We start from the raw sequence: 13,735 nt of genomic DNA on the forward strand, positions 1-13,735 counted from the left end.
CATTCCTTTCCCCCAGAGATGCTGCCTGTCACGCTGAGGTACTCCAGCAGTTTGTATTTCTCTTCATCCATTATAATTTGACTTCACAGGCAACTGAACCATCCTAGCAAGAACGAGAGAGCAGCCCTGAGCTGCGATCTACTTCATTGGAGACCCTCAGATTATCTTTGATCGGACGTTATCTTGCACTAAAGGTTATCCATGTTATTCCCTTTATCATGTGTCTGTACACTGTGGATGGCTCGATTGTAATCATGCATTGTCTTTCCGCTGACTGATTAGCACACAACAAAAGCTTTTCACAATACCTCGGTACACGTGACAATGAACTCAATTACAACCCAACTTTCCCCTCCCCTCCTGAAGTCATTGTAACTCCATAATACAAAGTATTACTGATTATTAATTTATTGTATTATTAGTTGTTGTATATTTATGTGTTATTGTGTTTAGTTTAGTTTAGAGATACAGTGCGGAAACAGGCCCTTCTGCCCACCGGGTCCGCGTTAGAAAGAAGATGAGGAAACACTTTTTCTCACAGAGAGTAGTGAGTCTCTGGAATTCTCTGCCTCAGAGGACGGTGGAGGCAAGTTCTCTGGATGCTTTCAAGAGAGAGCTAGATAGGGCTCTTAAAAATAGCGGAGTCAGGGGATATGGGGAGAAGGCAGGAACGGGGTACTGATTGGGGATGATCAGCCATGATCACATTGAATGGCGGTGCTGGCTCGAAGGGCCAAATGGCCTACTCCTGCACCTATTGACTAGCGATCCCCACATATTAGTACTATCCTACGTACACAAGGGACACTTTTTTACATTTACCAGGCCAATTTACCTACATACCTGTAAGTCTTTGGAGTGTGGGAGGAAACCGAAGATCTCGGAGAAAACCCACGCCTAATGTTAATGGGCTTATTGAGCTACAGCTGGTTAAGTGTTCCATTGCTAGTACATATGGCAGTTAAACACTCTGGACACTATTAATTCATTTAGAAAGTATAGAATTATATAGCACAGGAGGCAGGTATTTGACCCACTGCCTCTGTTGGCTGGTTGGTAGTGGGGTCCACTGGATAACTCTTTCCCCACAGCACCTAGTAAATTTTCAAGTTTACATTTATTTCCCCATTACACATTATTATTGCTTTCAGTACCTCTTTTAAAAGTGGATTCCTGGTTGTAATAACTATTTCTCATTGCATAATTTCCCGACCAGAATTTTGCCAATTTGCTGGAATCTAGATTCATCATTGACCGATCCTTGTCCAGTGGTTTCAACCAAAGCTCTGACGAGGATATGATTGCACTGGAGAAAGTGCAGAGGAGATTCACCTGGAATGGAGGACTTTAGGAGTGACTAGATGTGTGGAAAGGAACTGCAGATGCTGGTTTATACCGAAGATAGACACAAAAGGCTGGAGTAACTCAGCAGGACAGGCAGCATCTCTGGATAGAAGGAATGGGTGACGTTTCGGGTCGAGACCCTTCTTAGGGTCTCGATCTGAAACACCATCCATTCCTTCTATCCAGAGATGCTGCCTGTCCCGCTGAGTTACTCCAGCATTTTGTGTCTATCTTGGATAGACTGGACTTGTTTACCTTAGATGTAAGAGGCTGAGGGAGAGACCAGATAGAGGTACATGAGACTACGGAGGCATAGATGCGGGTAGCAGGTAGGGAGTCAAAATCCTTTTCCAATGGTAGAAATATTACAAAAAAAGGGGGCAGAGACTTAATGTGACAAGAATGAGTTTTTAAATGGGGATGTCATCATGTCAGGGGTACTTTTCGTTTGCACAGAAAGTGCTTGATTTCTGCCACCGGAGATGGTGGAATCAAATGTAATTACTATGTTTAAAGGCATTTAAACAGACACTTAAATACGCAGGTTATGGAAGTACAGATGGAATTAGAGTCAATGTGCAAAAAGGCTGGCATGGACATGGTGGGCTGAATGGCCTGCTTCTATACTGTACAACTCTATGAGATCTGAATGATATCCAACATATAGTGTTACTCAGTCCTATCTTACCTTATGCAAATGGAGAGGCATAATGATCCGATTCTAAGCTTCCCATTTCATTTGTCCAGAGTCCATCATCCAAATCCTTTCTGACACAAATGAACTGCAGTGCGCACAAACTAGTGAAAATTTTAAATCTGCAGTTTCTGCGGCTTATAAAAGTGCCTTCATTTCATTACCTAATGCATAAAACATTTAACAAAGCGAAATTTTTGAAATATTTTATTGCTGATTGCAAAGATAAATACTTCAGAGGATTTTAACATCACGCTATATTTAGAGTGGAATAACAAAGTCTAATCCTGCTTGAAGTCTTATTGAAGGGTGCTCATGTGGTCCTGACTGATCCAAGTATGCAGTGCTTGGCAGCTGGAACATGGCATTACACTTCAGCATGACCTGTCCATGGATCTGATCCTGAAAACTGAAAACAGCTGCCATCACCTGTGCACCATTAATTATTCCAGCACATGTTACGGCCTGAAAGATCGACCACAATCAGCTTGGCTTCCAGTGCAAGGCACTTTACACTGCTAGTGTAGAAGTATCCCAGCACTAACAATGCAACGTGGGATGGGGCAGCTAAGAATGCTGTTTCAGTTGGCATCCGGATGACCAAATATTCCTCAGCCCAACAGCACAGGGTTTGTTACAAATTCCTGCCCCATTCCCCATCAAGATACGATGGCACACTGGCCTTTCTGGAGCCCAATCCCAGGGGCACCTGCATATCCCATTTCAATTTACTCTAATGCGTTGCAGTGAAATGATCCAAGCATGAAATTTCAACCTATTTTTGGCATTCCACAGAGTGCGCGGGGCTAACTCGCAAAAGTGCATGTGCAGAATCGTTACTTTATCCAAGAAGTTCTCGGGAGAATCTGAGCGAAAAGTTTTTATTAACCATGTGGTTATCGTCTGGAATTCATAATGGCACAGTATGAGGTGGTGTCAATATGAGGTGGTGTCAATTAAGGTTTTTATAAAAGAGTTGAATGAGCTACAAGGGAAGAAAGCATGGATTTCTCTACATGTAGGAAACACTGACTATTTGAATGTAGACACAAAATGCTGGAGTAACTCAGTGGGACAGGCAGCATCTCTGGAGAGAAGTAATGGGTGACGTTTCGGGTTGAGACCATTCTTCAAACTCCAGCATTTTGTGTCTACCTTCGATTTAAACAGCATCTGCAGTACTTTGGTAGACAAAAGTGCTGGAGAAACTCAGCGGGTGCAGCAGCATCTATGGAGCGACAGAAATAGGCAACGTTTCGGGCCAAAACCCTTCAGACTGAAGAACCTGTCTGAAGAAGGGTTTCGGCCCAAAACGTTGCCTATTTCCTTCGCTCCATAGATGCTGCTGCACCCGCTGAGTTTCTCCAGCACTTTTGTCTACCTTCAATTTTCCAGCATCTGCAGTTTCTTCTTAAACCAGCATCTGCAGTTCTTTCCTACACTGGCTATTTGAATGGCCTGTTACATGTACATGGAACAGTGCAGCTCAGGAGAAGGCCCTTCAGCCCACAATATATGAGCCGCACATGATGCTGAATTAAACTAATCTCTAACGCCTGCAAGTGTTCCATTATCCCTGCATTTCCTGCACATTCATGTATCTATCTAAAAGTCAGTATCACAACTGCTTCCACCACCACCCCTGGCAGTGTATCCCAGACACCTAGCACTCCGTGTAAATATAAACATGCCCCACACATCTCCTTTAAGCTTTCACCCTTTGACTTACCTGTACCCTCCAGTATTTAACATATCCACCATGAGAAATAGGTTCTGACTATCCAAGTGTGTCCAACCTCTTCTTATTGCTAATGCCCTCTAAGCCAGGCAGCATGCTGGTAAATATGTTCTGCACCCTCTGCAAAACCTTCACATCCTTCCAGTAATGAAGTTACCTGTCTGAAGAAGGGTCTTGACCCAAAACATCACCCATTCCTTCTCTTTAGAGATGCTGCCGGTCCCGCCGTGTTACGCCTGCACTTTGTGTCCATCTTCAAATGACGTCACGCGCTCCAGACGACTGCGCTTTTAAGTGAAGTCGCGTGCGACCTTCGCGAGACCGTTGTGGCTCAACGCGCGTAAAGGACACGTAAGTGGGACAGGGGCTTTACTCCAGCATTTTGTGTCTACCTATAAATTGCATACAATACTTCAAATGCTCCACGGCCAAAAACAATGGACATTAACCTTTTTGCACTTGCATGAGATCGTTTTAATCCACTTTTACATTGAAAAGTGCCTTAAATAGATATTTAGTTGCACTTGCTGATCACTATCTAATGCCTACACCTTTGATGGAAAATGCCCAGGCACGCAATCCAGATTAGATTCCACATAAATGCTTTCCACCGTAGAACTGCCAACTAAGAGTGTATGGTTTCATAACTAGAGAATAGCTTCCAGGCCTCCCTGGGACAACACAACAGCAAGAGGCAGAATATTAAGAGAAGAACAACAATTACTCCCTCTCTTGCTTGACAACCACAAAAGCCCGCTGCACCACACATCAGAGACCCAGAACGAACAACCATTTTGTAATACAAACAGAAAGTGGGATTCAGATCACATTTCCCTGTGATCTCTGTGGGCAGGGCCAATCAGTTGAAGGGTGGGTGGTAACTCTACTTCAGAAACATTCTCAGCCACATTCAGCAACAATTTTCATTTTGGTTTTGATATGATTAATCCTAACTTTGGCAAACTATCAAGTGGGGGAATATACAACCATTAAAAATAAAAAATAAGCAAGACACTTATGCACTGTTTTATTTCGATATATGTTTCTTTGCTTGGAGAGGAAACAGTACAATCTGACCCCAAATGGAAATTTCCCAAAATACACTTTCACTTTGATCTCATACAGATATACATTCGGAAATGTTCTAATCTTTGACTCAAGATTGTTCCTTTTGGCAAGCCCATGTCTTCAAACACAGCTTCCAAAGGCCGCTTTTGTTTTTTTAAAATATGGAGGTAAAATTGGTAATCTGAACCAGTTGGAGCTGAACACAAGACGGACGCAGCGATTCATCACTCGCTGCTCCAAGGAGAGATGTGACAGTAGCCATTCAATTTTTTTTTTAAAGTCAAAGGAAGAATTTCCATTTAATTGCAGCGCCACAGCTTAAAATTAGCGTCAGGAACTGAAATCTGAAAGCTGGTGTTGATAGGGAGAGTTGCCAGGAATCGCAGAATCGGATGAGCAAAGCATCAGATGACGGGAGTGCACTTTGTTCCATCTGTGTTATGAAGTTCAATCCCATTGTTGATTCTACATTTTAGCACATGAACTTGAGCGGGATTTGTTCTGCTGACCTACCAGTCGACAAAACAGACAACCAATGCTACCTGCCTAGAACTAAACAGATCATTGCTCACCTGGTGATAATTCTCTAACGGTCTGCTGGAGGTCATCCCATCATTATTCAAGGTTGCTGTACATTTTACATACAGCACTTTGTAAACTCTTCAAGCTGTGCTGAAACACTACTCTTTCAAAGCTATCAGCCCAGAAGGAAGCCATTTGCCCCATCATACCTGTACGTTGCTCTGAAAGAAAGATGCAGTGTGATTCCCTTGTCTTTGCTATTCTGTGTCTTTTTACTGAATTTTGTTTTCACAGTCGTATACCTCTTGAAAGCTATTTAACCATAAGTTTAGTTTAGTTGAGTTTAGAGATACAGCGCGGAAACAGGCCCTTCGGCCCACCGAGTCCGCGCTGACCAGAGATCCCCGCACATTAACACCATCCTACACACACGCACACACGGGACAATTTACACTTATTCCAAGCCAATTCACCTACAAACCTGGTCGTCTTTGGACTGTGGAAGGAAACCGAAGGTCTCGGAGAAAACCTACGTGGTCATGGGGAGAACGTACAAACTTCATACAGACAGCACCCGTAGTCGGGATCGAACCAGGGTCTCCGGCACTGCAAGGGCATTAAGGCAGCAACTGGACGACCGCTGTGCCATCCTGCCGCCCTGAAGTATGTACGATGTTCATTCAAACAGCTACACAAAATATTCTAATGCAATGGATTCATAATCCAAAACGGTCAGTTTCTTCCCTGCGGTTATCAGGCAACTGAATCATCCTACCACAACCAGAGAGCTGTCCTGAACTACTATCTACCTCAGAGGAGACCCTTGTACTATCTTCGATCGTACTTTACTGGCTTCATCTTGCACCAAGCTTTATTCACGTTGTTCCTTCATCACGTATCTGTACACTGTGAACGGCTCGATTGTAATCATGGATTGTCTTTCTGCTGACTGGTTAGCACGCAACAAAAGCTTTTCACTGTACCTCAGTACACGTGACAATAAACTAAACTCAACTCAAACTTTTCTCTCTCCTTCTGGTGATCAATTTAAAAGATAGACTCGTATTACTGCTGGCTATTTAAATAGAGTAAGTTCCCTTTTATACAAAATTCCTCTGTTTCTCACATTTTAGCCTAATTATTAAGAAGAAAATTACTATTCTGAAGAATATAAAACTTTCTAATCTCTGCCCAGTTAAAGCTTCTCATTCCCTTGTATCATTTTAGCAAATCTCTTCTATGTTTCCCATCTTTGCTGAAGCAGGACAACCTGCAGCATTATAGGCTGCTGTTGATCATTAATCCCACCCCTCCTACTGATCCCGCTTTTTTATCTTACATTGTATCATTCATGATATCATCTGTGTGTTAACATTATCAGCTTCAACCTTTCCATGTGCAGTTCTGACGGGTGGAAATAAGTTCCCTTTATAAAAAACAATGAATGATTTGGGTGAATACATTTCAGTCTTTGGCAACCTTCTGCTGATGATGATAACTAATGCACAACAGAGTTGATGGAAAACAAAACAGTCCCATTCAGGGAAATTGGTTTGACATCAATACAATACAATCACACTTTATTAGCCAAGTATGTTTTGCAACATATGAGGAATTTGATTTGCCATTTACAGTCATACCAATAAAAAGCAACAGAACACACAAAATACATTTTAACATAAACATCCACCACAGTGACTCCTCCGCATTCCTCACTGTGATGGACGCCGAAAAAAAGTTCAATCTCTTCGCGTTGGGGCGATCAAGCTACTGCACCGGGGGGAATCCCAGCTCCCCCGCGCCGAGTGATCGGACCCCGGGTCTCTTAGGGGCTGTCCCTCCATCCACTCCTTAACCATCCACTGTTTCCTTCACACATCTCAATCTATTGATGGTTTATGTAGACTATTGATGACTCTATAACACGTTTTCCAGCTTCTCTTCTATTTTAGCTTCCCTTGGGTATGAATGAAGATTTACCACTGAAGAAGGGTCTCAACCCAAACCGTCATCCATTCCTTCTCTCCCGAGATGCTGCCTGTCCCGCTGAGTTACCCCAGCTTTTTGTGTCTATCTACCTTAAATACCTCGTCCACATGCCAGGGAATTCCACATTCCCCCTATTTAACTTACTGGGGCCTTGCAATGTTGAATCTTTGGCTTAGGTTTCTGATTTGCAGTTTACTCTCAGCAGATAATGGGAAATTGACAATGAAGACGGTGAAAAGGAAATGCTGGACAATTGCATGTCTGGCAATCAACCTGCTCCCTCCAACCCTCGGCCTCTGGTGAATGTAAAAATTGCTCGCAAAATGTTCAGCCCACAACATCCACCCACCGCAGGAAGGCTGACAACAAGGAAGAACAAACTGAAGGAAGATGTGCACTGGGAGCTCTGGTTAAGGAAAGAAAATATTTTGAGTTTCGCTCAGCAAAAGATATGATTGCAGTTATTACATCCCCACCCGAAAATTCAGTTCCACATTTCGTGATTTGTTTCATAAAGATATGAAGAAAAGACAAACTTACCATGTAGCTGAGAGATTTATTGCATTTTCTAAGAGTTCCGACGTTCAAGCAAACGGGAGTCCTACAAACATGAAATGTCAGTTAGTGTCCACTTCTTTAAGAAAACATTTCTTTAATAAACAAGTAAACACATTGATATGATTATCAATGTATTGGTAGGCATGGTGCTGCTCTGAATCATGCCTCCATCGGTTTGCAATGGGATTGATCGGTTGTATGCGTAGGAAGGAACTGCAGATCCTGGTTTAAACCGAAGATAGACACAAAATGCCTCAGCGGGTCAGGCAGTATCTCTGGAGGGAAGGAAGGGGTGACGTTTCGGGTCGAGACTCTTCTTTAGACTGAAGAAGAGTCTCGACCCGAAATGTCACACATTCCTTCTCTCCAGAGATGTTGCCTGTTCCACCGAGTTACTCCAGCAATTTGTGTCTATCTCTGATCAGTTGTATGCATATAAGCTAACTATGCAACTATGCAAGTATGCAAGCTAACTTATCCATGTAGCGTTTTGAGTACATTTATTGAGTACTGACTGAAACAATCAGAAGAACTTGGGTTTAAAACTTAGTAAGTGTTTATTTTGGGAAATGTAGCCAAATAAACCACCGGACTGCTATTTTTGCCTTTAGCACCTTTAGTTTATGGAGATGAAACTTAGCTGCGATGAACATTCTGGTTACAGTTTATCTGCATCTGTTAGAAGAGCACATCTATTGTTTTTCAGTCGTAAGATTAGCCTTGGTTGGGATGGTTTTCAACCGAATGGCTTCCTGATATCAGGAAGCATCTTGCATGGCTGTTTTGGTGAAGGTTTGGGGAGACATGAATACTATGCATCTAACCATAAGGCGTTCATCGAGGAAATCGGAAGGATAAAAAACACGCCATGATCCTTTTCACAGTGATTTAAGGTGACCCGGATCCAACTAAGATCCCAAAAATAAAATGTGAAGATCCCGAAAAGGTGCATGACAGTCTTTAGAAACAGGCCCTTCAGCCCACCGCGTCCGCACTAACCAGTGATCACACTGTACACGAGCACTATCCTACACACTGGGGACAATTGCCAATTAACTAATTTTCCTCACAGTGAACACCGTGGCAACTCTCACAGTCTTGGGTTGATGTATGGGGGATACCCAATAAGAAAATATCAACGACGTGAATGTATCAAAAATAAACATACAATTTTTACTCGTCCAGGCACAATCTCAAGGTGATCCTGCATTTTTTTTGTTCTCTTCCTACTCACTCCTAAATAGGCAAACTTGGGAGGCTGGAATATAGGCATTTGGAGCCTTGAAGAGATTGCTTAAGTATTTCCCCCCCCCCCCCCTGCCCACACCCCATCTCCAACAGAACCATGCAGGAAACCTGCCATTACAATCTGGCATTCACGAGGGCACATGGGGATATTCATGGAGTAGGAAGGAACTGCAGATGCCGGTTTAAACCCAAGATGGGCACAGAGAAGGGTGAAGAATCCTGAAGAAGGGTCTCGACCCGGAAAGCCACCCATTCCTTCTCTCCAGAGATGCTGTCTGACCCGCTGAGTTACTCCAGCTTTTTGTGCCTATCATCAGAGATATTCATGGTGTTTCCCCACAAATTCCATTCGAAAATGTAGTAAAAATGCACAGCAAAATGGCAAGCAAGTTTATCTCAATGCTGAATGTCATTAAAAGACTTCACATGCTCACTATTCCCATGACCTCATGGTATTTTCAGTGCCGTCTATCAGCTGCTCAGATATGCATCATTTGATTAACATATAAGAGCAAACACAAGCACACATCGAAAGTCGTTGCAATCTCAAAGAGTAGGTGTTTTGTAACATTCACTGCGAAACGTGGGCATAAAACAACATTCTTTTACTCCAAGGCATGGAACGCTGGAACCTGTTCCTGCCATCCCTTTTATTTTGTTTATCTTCTGGTCATCTGGATCATTGGCTGGCAGAGAGATTACTTCCTGCTTCCAAGTCCCTGCCAAAAGTGCTCTTGAGTCAGTGGTTAAGAAATGCAGACATCGGAAGGGGATAGATGACTCATTCTCCCGCTAACCTTTGCACCTTGTGGCAAAGTACTTGCCTTACATTTGGCAGTCAACTGTCAATTGGGGGTAGGCCATTTCGGACTGAGATGAGTAAAAAACCTTTTCACCCAGAGAGTTGTGAATCTGTGGAATTCTCTGCCACATAAGGCAGTGGAGGCCAATTCACTGGATGCATTCAAGAGAGGGTTAGGGCTAACGGAATCAAGAGATATGGGGAAAAGGCCCATATCTCTTGAACAGGGTACTGATTGTGGATGATCAGCCATGATTATATTCAATGGCGGTGCTGTTTCGAAGGGCCGAATGGCCTACTCATGCACCTACTTTCTATGTTTCTATGTAGCTCACGGTAGGAACTGTAGACACAAGGAACTGCAGATGCTGGTTTAAAAAAAAAGACACAAAGCGCTGGATAATTCAGCGGGTCAGGCAGCATCTATGGAGAACATGGATAGGTGATGTTTCAATCCCATTCACCGGTATCCACCTATCACTCACCAGGTTTTGGCCTACCCCATATCTCTTCCACCTTTCTCCCTCCCCTACCCACCACGATCAGTCTGATGAAGGGTCCCGACACAAAACATCACCTATCAACGTTCCCCAGAGATGCTGCCTGACTCGCTGAGTTCCTCCAGCATTGTGTTGTTTATCAATGTAGAAATTACTAGATTCCAATTCAGTGCAACACTAAACAACTAAACAATGGTCACAAGGTCATGTATATGAGCAGAATTAGGCCATTCGGCCCATCAAGTCTACTCAGCCATTCAATTATGTCTGATCTATCTCTCCCTACTAACCCCATTCTCCTGGCTTCTCCTCATAACCTCTGACATCTGATACCTCTTGGTCTATCAGAGGTGGATAGATCAAGAATCTATCTCTGCCTTAAAAATATCCATTGACTTGGCCTCCACAGCCTTATGTGGCAAAAAAATCCACAGATTCACCACCCTATGACTAAAGAAATTCCTCCTCATCTCCTTCCTAAAGGAACATCCTTTAATCCTGAGGCTATAACCTCTAGTCCTGGACTCTCCCACTTGTGGAAACATTCTCTCCACATCTACTCTATCCAAGCTTTTCACTGTTTAGTATGTTTCAATGAGGTCCCCCCTTATTCTTCTAAAATCCAGTGAGTACAGGCCCCGTGCCGTCAAACGCTCTTCACATGTTAACCCACGCATTCCTGGATCATTCTTGTAAACCTCCTCTGGACCCGAGGCAGCACATCCTTGGGAATTGTTCCCAGTATTCTAGGAAATATCCCTCTTCGATTAACCTTCTTAAAATGTCTATCTGATTCGTACATCCGGTGTGCAAACTGTTATGTTTCCAACGTTATTTTACCAAGTACATTTCATTAGCTGCAAAATACTTTGAGGAGTTCTAAAAGAGGCAGGAAAGATGTCATATCAATACAACTTTTTTGTTTCTTGACGTGTTGGTCTGCATGACTATTCATTTTCAACCTGGAATTATTTCATGCACGTCTTCAAATGATTTTTAATTCACTTCACCAAAAATTGTAAGCGAGCCCTTTAGCTCTCAACTATTTTCTCAGGTGCGTTTGAATTGATATTTAATTAAATCCAGTTTGCTGCGCTTCATATTTGAACTGCAGTAAAATACCATTAAATTATTTTCTCTTTACCTACACTTATTTTTATAATGATCTGCATTCCGAGTTTATTAGATAAAACCAGAAAGTTCTAGAAACATTCAGTGAGTCAGGATGCGTCCATGGAGGGAGAATAGAGTTAACCCTTCAGTTCAATGGCTCTTCACTCTTTCTGATGAAAGGTCATTGACCTGAAAAGTTAACTCTGTTTCCCTCTCCCCACATCTGAACACAGTGACAGAATGTGTGGGAAAGAACTGCAGATGCTGGTTTAAATCGAAGGTAGACACAAAATGCTGGAGTAACTCAGCGGGACAGGCTGAAGAAGGGTCTCGACCCTGAAACGTCACCCATCCCTTCTCTCCAGAGATGCTGCCTGTCCCGCTGAGTTACTCCAGCATTTTGTGTGTACCACAGTGACAGAATGACAGTATTACTGCAATGCTAATCCAGAGGGCTGGAGTCATGATCCAAAGGTAAGTTCAAATCCTACCATGATGGCTGGGGAGTTGGAAATCAGTTAATTAACTAAATCTGGAATGAAAAAGTTAGCGTCGGGAACAGCAAACATGAAACTATTAGATTGACATAAAAACCATCTGGCTCACTCATGTCTGTCAGAGGAGGAAATTCACTGCCCTTACTCAGTGACTGTCAACCAACAACAATGTGATTGATTCTTAATTGCCTCATGAAATGGCCTTGGAAGCCACTCAGTTCAACCAATTAGGGATGGATAATAAATGCCAGCCCGCATTCTGGGAAAGAATATTAAACAGAAATGCTGCCCAACATTTCCTCCGTTTCAGGCTTTACTTTCAGATTTTCAGTATCTGCAGTACTTTTTTTCATTTTTTAATCATTTACCTACGATTCCTTCATCCGAATGATACCGTGTGAGCGGCGTTCTCTGCTTCCTATCTCTGGCCAATGTTTAAAAACAAATCTTGCTTGATATTTTCACATCAAAAGTCATGCCTTTGTCCAGTTCCTTCATCATCTCACTCATTCTCAGCTTGAAAGATGAAAGAATAGCTCACAATGTTCACTCATCGACTCCCTTTCCTTCACGTCAGGAAACTATTGGCCTCTGGCTGATGTCAGCCATTGTCGGCCTAGCCATGATCAGAAACAGCATGGAGAATGCAAGTCCTGAACTCTGACAAATCCCATTTATGGCCCTGTAGCCCTGAGGTCTGTGCCAACAATGATGGCAAATTAAACTAACCCCATCTGTCGGTACATGGCCCATATCTCTCCATTCCAAGTCAAGTCAAGTCAAGTTTATTCGTCACATACACATACAAGATGTGCAGTGAAATGAAAAGTGGCAATGCTCGCGAATTGTGCAAAAAACAAACAAACTACAAACTACAAACTACAACTATTCCCTGCATGTTCATGTACCCTTCTTTAAATATCACTATCATACCTGCTTCCACCCTTATCAGCACGTTCCAGGCACCCATCACTCACTGTGTAAAAAAAACCTGCCCTGCACATCTCCTTTAAACTTTTCCCTTCTCATCCTAACGCTAGTTAAGTATTCTCTCTAGTATTTGACATTTTATCCTGCAGAAAAAGTCACGTCTTTGCGATGCTGTCTGATCCAGGTAACATTCTGGTAAACCTCTTCCGCACCCTCTCCAAAGCCTTCACATTCTTCCTGTCATGGGGCAACCAGAATGGAAAACTCCGAATGCAGCCGGACGTAAAGTTTTGAACAACTCCAACATGACTTCCTGACTCTAATACCCAATGCCCTGACCAATGAAGGCACGCACATAGCTTCATAGTTAGACCAATTTATGTAAGAAAAGAATGCCTGCAAAGAACTGGTTGGGCCTATAGGACTTGATTTCGTTGCAAAAGGATTTGAGTATAGGAGCAGAGAGGTTCTACTGCAGTTGAACAGGGTCTTGGTGAGACCACACCTGGAGTATTGCGTACAGTTTTGGTCTCCAAATCTGAGGAAGGACATTATTGCCATAGAGGGAGTGCAGAGACGGTTCACCAGACTGATTCCTGGGATGTCAGGACTGTCTTATGAAGAAAGACTGGATAGACTTGGTTTATACTCTCTAGAATTTAGAAGATTTAGAGGGGATCTTATAGAAACTTACAAAATTCTTAAGGGGTTGGACAGGCTAGATGCAGGAAG

At 42.9% G+C, this 13,735-nt stretch overlaps 1 protein-coding gene across 1 annotated transcript in view; it reads right to left on the reverse strand.

Annotated features, from left to right (window-relative positions):
• raraa (retinoic acid receptor, alpha a) overlaps positions 1-13,735 on the reverse strand; it is a 531,083-nt gene that overhangs the window by 293,836 nt on the left and 223,512 nt on the right. The window contains exon 5 of the mRNA XM_055656972.1: positions 7,896-7,956. The gene's annotated coding sequence lies outside the window, so the exon portion shown is untranslated. The remainder of the gene's footprint in view (positions 1-7,895; positions 7,957-13,735) is intronic.

Source organism: Leucoraja erinacea, chromosome 27 (genome assembly GCF_028641065.1).
Source record: "Leucoraja erinacea ecotype New England chromosome 27, Leri_hhj_1, whole genome shotgun sequence".
NCBI classification, from domain to species: Eukaryota; Metazoa; Chordata; class Chondrichthyes; order Rajiformes; family Rajidae; genus Leucoraja; species Leucoraja erinaceus.